The sequence below is a fragment of the Arachis ipaensis genome, chromosome B06 (assembly GCF_000816755.2).
Source record: "Arachis ipaensis cultivar K30076 chromosome B06, Araip1.1, whole genome shotgun sequence".
NCBI classification, from domain to species: Eukaryota; Viridiplantae; Streptophyta; class Magnoliopsida; order Fabales; family Fabaceae; genus Arachis; species Arachis ipaensis.
Genome location: NC_029790.2, coordinates 32,374,498 through 32,382,629, shown reverse-complemented (window position 1 = coordinate 32,382,629; position 8,132 = coordinate 32,374,498). Strand labels below are relative to the sequence as shown.

The 8,132-nt window shown below is 35.9% G+C and overlaps 1 long non-coding RNA gene across 1 annotated transcript in view; it reads left to right on the top strand.

Annotated features, from left to right (window-relative positions):
- Positions 1-8,132, top strand: part of LOC107648771 — a 16,429-nt gene that overhangs the window by 6,218 nt on the left and 2,079 nt on the right. The window contains exon 2 of the long non-coding RNA XR_001622074.2: positions 1,721-1,725. This is a non-coding gene — a long non-coding RNA (uncharacterized LOC107648771). The remainder of the gene's footprint in view (positions 1-1,720; positions 1,726-8,132) is intronic.

Here is an 8,132-nt window from a genome sequence, read left to right as displayed (position 1 = left end):
CCCACTTAGAGTTAAAGTCGGAAGCGTCGAACGACCAACAGTGTTCATAGTAGTACCTACCAAGGCAATGTTTAATATGCTTTTGGGAAGCGATTAGATCCATGGTGTAGGGGCAATTCCCTCGACTTTGCATCAGAAGTTGGTGCTATGGGATGAAGATGTTCGAAGAAATTGAAGCTGACAATAGCCCCTGTTATGTCGAGCAAATGAATGTCAGGTTCAAAGAATATCATACCAGTGTCTAACCGATAGATATTGATATGAGCACATTTGATTCCAGTCTTATCAAAGGTTTCTATGTAGGGCCCATGGTATGAAATTGGTCCCTAAGGCCAAGGAGAACTTGGCCATCATGCTACTTGAATGGATCTATTGAGCCATTGGGCTCGACTCTTAGCCTACATGGCTGAGAAGAAGGAGTGCACGGGAGAACGTACACTAGATTGTATATATGACCTCGATCCCTTATGGTTTGAAAGGTCCAATTTAATTTCTGAAGATTTGCATAATAAAAAGGTTGAAGTACAAGATCCTCTCAAAGAAGTCGAAATTGATGGAAAAGAACGAGTGACTTACATTAGTCGATACCTAGATACTGAATTCAAGAAAGACTTTATTTGAGGCCTTAAAGAAATACCAAGATTGTTTCACTTGGCAATATGAAGAGATGCCTGGTTTGGACAGATCTTTAGTCAAACATAAGCTCCTTCTTGTAGAGAATGATTGACCAATTAAGCAAGCTCCTAGATGTTTTGCTCCTAAAATTATGGTGAAGAACAAGGAGGTCGAACAGGCTGGTTTCATCCGCACAGCCAAGTATGTCAAATGAATTGCTAATATTGTTCCAGTTATTAAGAAAAATAGAAAGTTAAGAGTTTGTATTGATTTCAGGAATTTGAATAAGACTACACTAAAAGACGAGTATCACATGCGAATTGTAGAGATGTTGATCGACTCTGCCACAGGAAGTGAACTTCTGAGCTTCATGAATGGATATTCAAGATATAACCAAATATTCATATCCCAGGAAAATATGTCAAAGACAGCCTTTCGATGCCCTAGAGACATTGCCACTAATGAATGGTTAGTTATATCATTTGGTTTGAAATATGCTGGAGCTACTTACTAGAGAGCGATGAACTCGATCTTCCATGATTTTATTAGTAAGTTTATGAAATTTTACATCGATGATGTGGTAGTTAAATCAGAGTCGAAAGAAGCTCATATGTGTTATTTAGAGATTGCTTTTCAAGAGATGAGATATCATCGACTCGAGATGAACCTATTAAAATGTACTTTTGGTGTATATGCAGAAAATTTTCTGGCATTTATTGTGCAGAAAAAGGCAGCGGCCATCGACATCAATAAATGCCAAGCTATTTTCGACTCGTCCCCTCCTAGACATAAGAAAGAACTACATTCTGTCTTAGGTAAAGTAAATTTTCTCCGACGCTTTATTTCAAATTTATCTGTGAAAACGAAAGTATTTACTCCTCTATTAAAATTGAAAAAAGGAGAAGAATTCAGATAGGAGGAGGAGCACCAGAAGGCTTTCGACCAAATAAAGAAGTATTTGACCGCACCAACAAGGTCGACCACTAAAATTATATATTGCTGCATCGGATACAACTCCAGGGAGCATGCTGGCTCAAGAGGACAGAGATGGAAACAAGAAAGTAGTTTATTATCTGAGTTGAATGTTAACTATTGTAGAAACTAGATATAGTGCAGTCGAAAAGCTTTTTTGGCCTTTTATTTATCTTGTACTAAACTTAAAAGTTATTTAATTAGAAGGAATGTTTATGTTGTGTCGAAATATGAAGTTATCAAAAATATGCTTTCTTATCCAATATTAAGAGAAAGAATTGGCAAATAGATGTTGGGATTAATTGAATATTCTTTGTTTATGTCCTTACCAAGGCTATCAAAGGGCAAGTAATCACTGATTTCTTAGCAAATCATCCTTGTGTCGAGATTGATGAATAACCCAAAATTGAGTATCTTGAACTCAAATCTTTGAAGTTATTTTTCGATGGGTCAAAACAACAAAACAAACTGGGAGTGGGAATAGTCTTAATCACCCCTGATAATATTTCGACTAAATTTATGTTTCGACTATAGTCAGGATCATCAAATAATGAAGTAGAATACAAGGCTTTAATCATTGGCCAAGAACTCTTAATTGAGAAAGAAGTTAGAACAGTCATAATGCTGGGAGATTCATAGTTAGTGATTCAACAATTGGCTAAAAACTATCGTGTTATTAGTCAGAATCTGGCCAAGTATTTTGTGATAGTTGTTCGACTATTAGTTGAGTTCGACTCAGTTTCTACTAAGCACATATTTAGGGAGTCGAATCAAGACACGAATGATTTAGCTCAAATGGCTTCTGGCTATATAATATCTCCCAAGTTAATAAAGGAGTTTAACGAAATTAAAACCAACTTAACTCCTTTAGAAGTAAGAGGGGTTTGTTGTGCAAACACCCTGGATCCAAATGATTGGAGATATAAGATCATTAACTTCCATCAAAATCCTAATCAAAGAGTAAATCGAGAAACCAAATATTTAGCATTAATCGTTGTATTGGTTGGAGGTGATCATTTCAAGAAAAGTGTCAATGATTCTTTACTCCAATGTTTGAATGTGCAAGATGCATATTTAGCTATGACTGAAGCGCATAAAGGAATTTGTGGTGATCATCAAGCTGGTCGAAAATTACATTAGAGCTTGACAAGAACTGTATTGCCCTTCAATGATGAAGGATTGTATTAATTTTTCTCAATGTTGTGATCAATGTCAAAGGAATACACCAATTTAAGGAGTCCCTGCGAGAGATTTGCATGCTATAATTAAACCTTGGCCATTTAGAGGATCGGCCTTAGATTTAATAGGAATGATTCATCCCCCTTCGATTAAGAGACATAAATTCATTCTAGTCAAGGTCGATTACTTCACCAAGTGAGTGGAAGCTATACCCATGAAAGAGTTACAAAATCCAAAATAATTGATTTTGTTGAAGAATCGATTATCTATAGGTTTGGTATCCCTCAAACTCTACAGACCAAGGAACTATGTTCACAGGTTGACAAGTCAAGGGATATACAGAGTCAAGAGGAATTAAATTGATACATTTGACCCCGTATTATGGACAAGCAAATGGCCAAGTCAAAACTGTGAAATTTTTAATTAGTTTGATTAAGAAGCATATAGGGAGACAACCTCAAAATTGGCATAATACGTCGAGTCAAGTATTATGGGCTTATAGATGTTCCCCCGAGAAGTCACAGGATTGACTCCCTATGAGCTAGTATATGGTCATAAAATAGTTTTACCACTTGAAATAAATTTGCAAACAGTTAGAGTGGTGAGACAAAATGATTTACCGGTCGAATAATATCGGTCGAGCATGATTAATGAGTTAGATCAATTATACCAATCTCGAGTAACAGCTTTTGATCATTATGTTGAGGCAAAATGATAACATGGCTAAGTCATAGAACAAGAAAGTAAAAAAGAAAATATTTATGGTTGGTGACTTGGTATTAAAATTAGTCCTCCCGACCGAGCAAATTAAAGGAAAGTGGTCTCCCTTATGGGAAGGACCTTTTAATGTCGGAAAGGTATTTAATGGCAATGCTTATGAGTTAAAAAATATAAAAACTGCTCGACAAATAGGGCATATAAATGGTAAATATTTAAATTTATATCATTGTCATTAATAGAAGTATGAAAGGACTGTAGAAAAAGAAAAGTTCATATTTAAAGCTCCAATAAATACAATAATTCAGAACAATGTTTTAAAGTTAAGCTTAAGATCTTCTTGTTTTCGACCTAAGGCAGCAGCTTCTTCGATAGTGTCCTCTTTGGCCTTGATTGATTGATTGACATTTTCTATAAGAGTAGTACGACTTAAAGTCTTGGATTCATGAACCTGATTTATTTTCTGAAGTCGCTAATTAAGATCTACATTTGTAGCTTTGACCTTTGCTTTGCTTACCTTCAACTCAGCCAACTCTTTTTCAAGAATCTCGACTTTAGTGACTATATTCTTCTCCTTAACTCGATCTTCTGATAAGACTTCTTCAATTTAAGATTTGGCTATTTCGCATATCTTTAACTGTCTATCATGGGTAGCCAAAGTCTCAATTGCTTTGTTGAAGCTTTTTTTGACAGAGTTGACCTTGTCAATATGATTGTAAATATCTTCTACGAAAGTTTCTAAGGTTGTCAAGGCATCGGTCAAAATTTTTTGGTTCAAAAAATTGAGGGCGGCTAATAGTCGAACTTTCAGGTCAACATTATTATTGATCTCTTCTAAGGAATGATTGAGGCATTCAAGAACAATGCTGACTGATGAGCGGATAATTTACACCCTTTTTGGCATTGTTTTTACATAGTTTTTAGTATAATTTAGTTACTTTTTATTATATTTTTATTAGTTTTTATTCAAAAATCACATTTTTGGACTTTACTATGAGTTTGTGTATTTTTCTGTGATTTCAGGTATTTTCTGGCTGAAATTGAGGGACCTGAGCAAAAATCTAATTCAAAGGCTGAAAAAGGACTGCAAATGCTGTTGGATTATGACCCTCCTGCACTCGAAGTAGATTTTCTGGAGCTACAGAAGCCCAATTAGCGAGCTCTCAATTGCATTGGAAAGTAGATATTGTGGGCTTTCCAGCAATATATTATAGTTCATACTTTGTTCGAGATTTGATGGCCCAAACTGGCGTTGAAATTCAGCCAAAAACTTTCTGGCGTAAAATGCCAGAACTGGCATAATTCTTGGCGTTAAACGCCCATTTTGGCACCCATGGTGGTGTTTAACTCCCACTTGAGGCATATACACGTGAAAGCTTGAAAGCTCAGCCCAACACTCACCAAGTGGGTCCTAGAAGTAGATTTCTGCACTATCTGTACTTAGTTACTCATTTTCTGTAAACCTAAGTTACTAGTCTAGTATAAAAACTACTTTTAGAGATTTATTTTGTACCTTATGATATTTTACACTCCATATTGTATCTTCTACGGCATGAGTCTCTAAACCCCATAGGTGGGGGTGAGGAGCTCTGCTGTGTTTCAATGGATTAATACAATTACTACCGTTTTCTATTCAATCACGCTTGATTCTATTCTAAGATACTCACTCGTACTTCAATATAGAGAATCTGATGATCCGTTACACTCATCATTATTCTCAAGTCTATGAACACGTGCCTGACAACCACTTTCATTCTATCTGAGCTCAACGTAGTCATTGGGCAACAGCTTGAGTGCGTATCTCTTGGGTCTCTAATCCATGGACCGAGTCCGTGGGATTAGAACCTTCGTGGTAGAGGCTAGAACCAATTGGCAGCATTCCTAGGATCCGGAAGGTCTAAACCTTGTCTATGGTATTCCGAGTAGGATCTGGGAAGGGATGACTGTGACGAGCTTCAAACTCGCAAATATTGGGCGCAGTGACAGTGTGCAACAGGATAGAGAGATCCTATTCCGATGCTAGTGAGAACCGACAGATGATTAGCCGTGCAAAGATCGTACCTGGTATTTTTCATCCGAGAGGATCATACAGCTTGCCATTGAAGGAAGCCATGCATTTTTGGAGAAGAAGACAGTAGGAAAGCAGAGATTCAGATGACAGAGCATCTCCAGAAACTCAACCTGTTCCTCATTACTGAATCACAAGTACCATTTATTTCATGTTATTTACTTTTCATAAACAAAATCAATTATATCAATTGAATCTCTTGACTAAGAATTACAAGATAACCATAGCTTGATTTTTGGCGCCTGATGAGCGGATAATTATACCCTTTTGGCAGTGTTTTTAAGTAGTTTTTAGTATAATTTAGTTATTTTTTATTTTATTTTTATTAGTTTTTATTCAAAAATCACATTTTTGGACTTTACTATGAGTTTGTGTGTTTTTCTGTAATTTCAGGTATTTTCTGGCTGATTCAGAGGCTGCAAAAGGACTGCAGATGCTGTTGGATTCTGACCCTCCTGCACTCGAAGTGGATTTTCTGGAGCTACAGAAGCCCAATTGCCGCGCTCTCTATTGCGTTGGAAAGTAGACATCCTGGGCTTTCCAGCAATATATAATAGTCCATACTTTGCTCGAGATTTGATGGCCCAAACCAGCGTCTAAATTCAGCCTAAAACTGTCTGGTGTAAAACGCCAGAACTGGCACCTTTTTCGGTGTTAAACGCCCATTCTGGCACCTGGGGTGGCGTTTAACACCAACTTTGGGCATATGAATGTGAAAGCTTGAAAGCTCAGCCCAGGCACACACCAAGTGGGTCTCAGAAGTGGAATTATGCACCATCTGCACTTAGTTACTCATTTTCTGTAAACCTAGGTTACTAGTCTAGTATAAAAACTACTTTTAGAGATTCATTCAGCACCTTATGACATTTTTACACTTCAAATTGTATTTCTGACGGCATGAGTCTCTAAACCCCATGGTTGGGGGTGAGGAGCTCTACTGTGTTTCAATGGATTAATGCAATTACTACTGTTTTCCATTCAATCACGCTTGATTCTATTCTAAGATACTCATTCGTACTTCAATCCGGAGAAGATGATGATCCGTGACACTCATCATTATTCTCACATCTATGAATGCGTGCCTGACAACCACTCCCATTCTATTTGAGCTCAATGTAGTCATTGGGCGACAGCTTGAGTATGTATCTCTTGGGACTCTGATCCACAGACCGAATCCGGAGGTTAGAACCTTCGTGGTATAGGCTACAACCAATTGGCAGCACTCCTGGGATCCGGAAAGTCTAAACCTTGTCTGTGGTATTCCGAGTAGGATCTGGAAGGGGATGACTGTGATGAGCTTCAAACCTACGAATGTCGGGCGCAGTGACAGTGTGCAAAAGGACAAGGGTCCTATTCCGACCCTAGTGGGAACCGACAGATGATTAGCCGTGTGGTGACAGTGCCTGGTATTTTTCATTCGAGAGGATCATACAGCCTGCCATGGAAAGAGCTGTGCGTGTTTGGAGAAGCAGACAGTAGGAAAGCTGAGATTCAGATGACAGAGCATCTCCGGAACCTCAACCTATTTCTCATTATTGAATTACAAGTACCATTTATTTTATGTTATTTATTCTTCATAAACACAATTATTTTTATTACTAATTTCCTGACTAAGAGTTACGAAATAACCATAGCTTGCTTCAAGCCGACAATCTCTGTGGGATCGACCCTTACTCACGTAAGGTATTACTTTGACGACCCAGTGCACTTGCTGGTTAGTTGTGCGAAGTTGTGAAAAGTGTAATCACAATTTCGTGCACCCAGTTTTTGGCGCCGTTGCCGGGGATTGTTCGAGTTTGGACAACTTATGGTTTATTTTGTTGCTTAGATTAGGAAAAATTTATCTTTTTGGTTTAGAGTCTTCTATTATTGTTTTTGGTTAAAATTTTAGAATCCTTATTTTCTTTTTCTAAATTATTTTCAAAAAAATTTTTTAAAACCAATAACTTCATAATTTAGTCTTTTGTTTGAGTTTAGTTTCATATTTTAAGTTTGGTGTTAATTGTATATTTTTATTTTTTTTCAATTTTTCGAATTACATGTTCTTAATTCCTTATTGATCTTCAAATTGTTCTTGATAATTTTTCTTATTTGATCCTTAAAATTTCTTGTTTGATATTTGTTGCTGTTTATCTTATACATTTTCGAATTATTAGTGTCCAAAATACAAAAATTTTTAAGTTTGGCGTCCTTTGTGTTTCTATTTTCTTAAAAATTTTTAAAATTTGTTTTTGGTGTTCATCTTGACACTCAAAGTTTTTCTGTTTGCTTTCTTTGTTTTGATCTGAAAATTCTAAGTTTGATGTCATCTTATTGTTTTTTCTCTTTCCTCATTAAATTCAAAAAAATTATCTTTTCTATTTATTTAATTGAATTTTCGAAAATTTCATTTAAAAATTCAGATTTTTATTTTAAAATTCCTATTTTATCTTATCTTAGTTTTGAAATTTCAAAATTCAAAATTCTTTTCAAAAATCCTATCCAAAGTTTTTCAAATCTTCTTAATTAAGTAATTATTTTAGTTTTCAAAATTTATATTTCTAATTATTTTATTTTATCTTATTTTTTTATTTTTATTTAT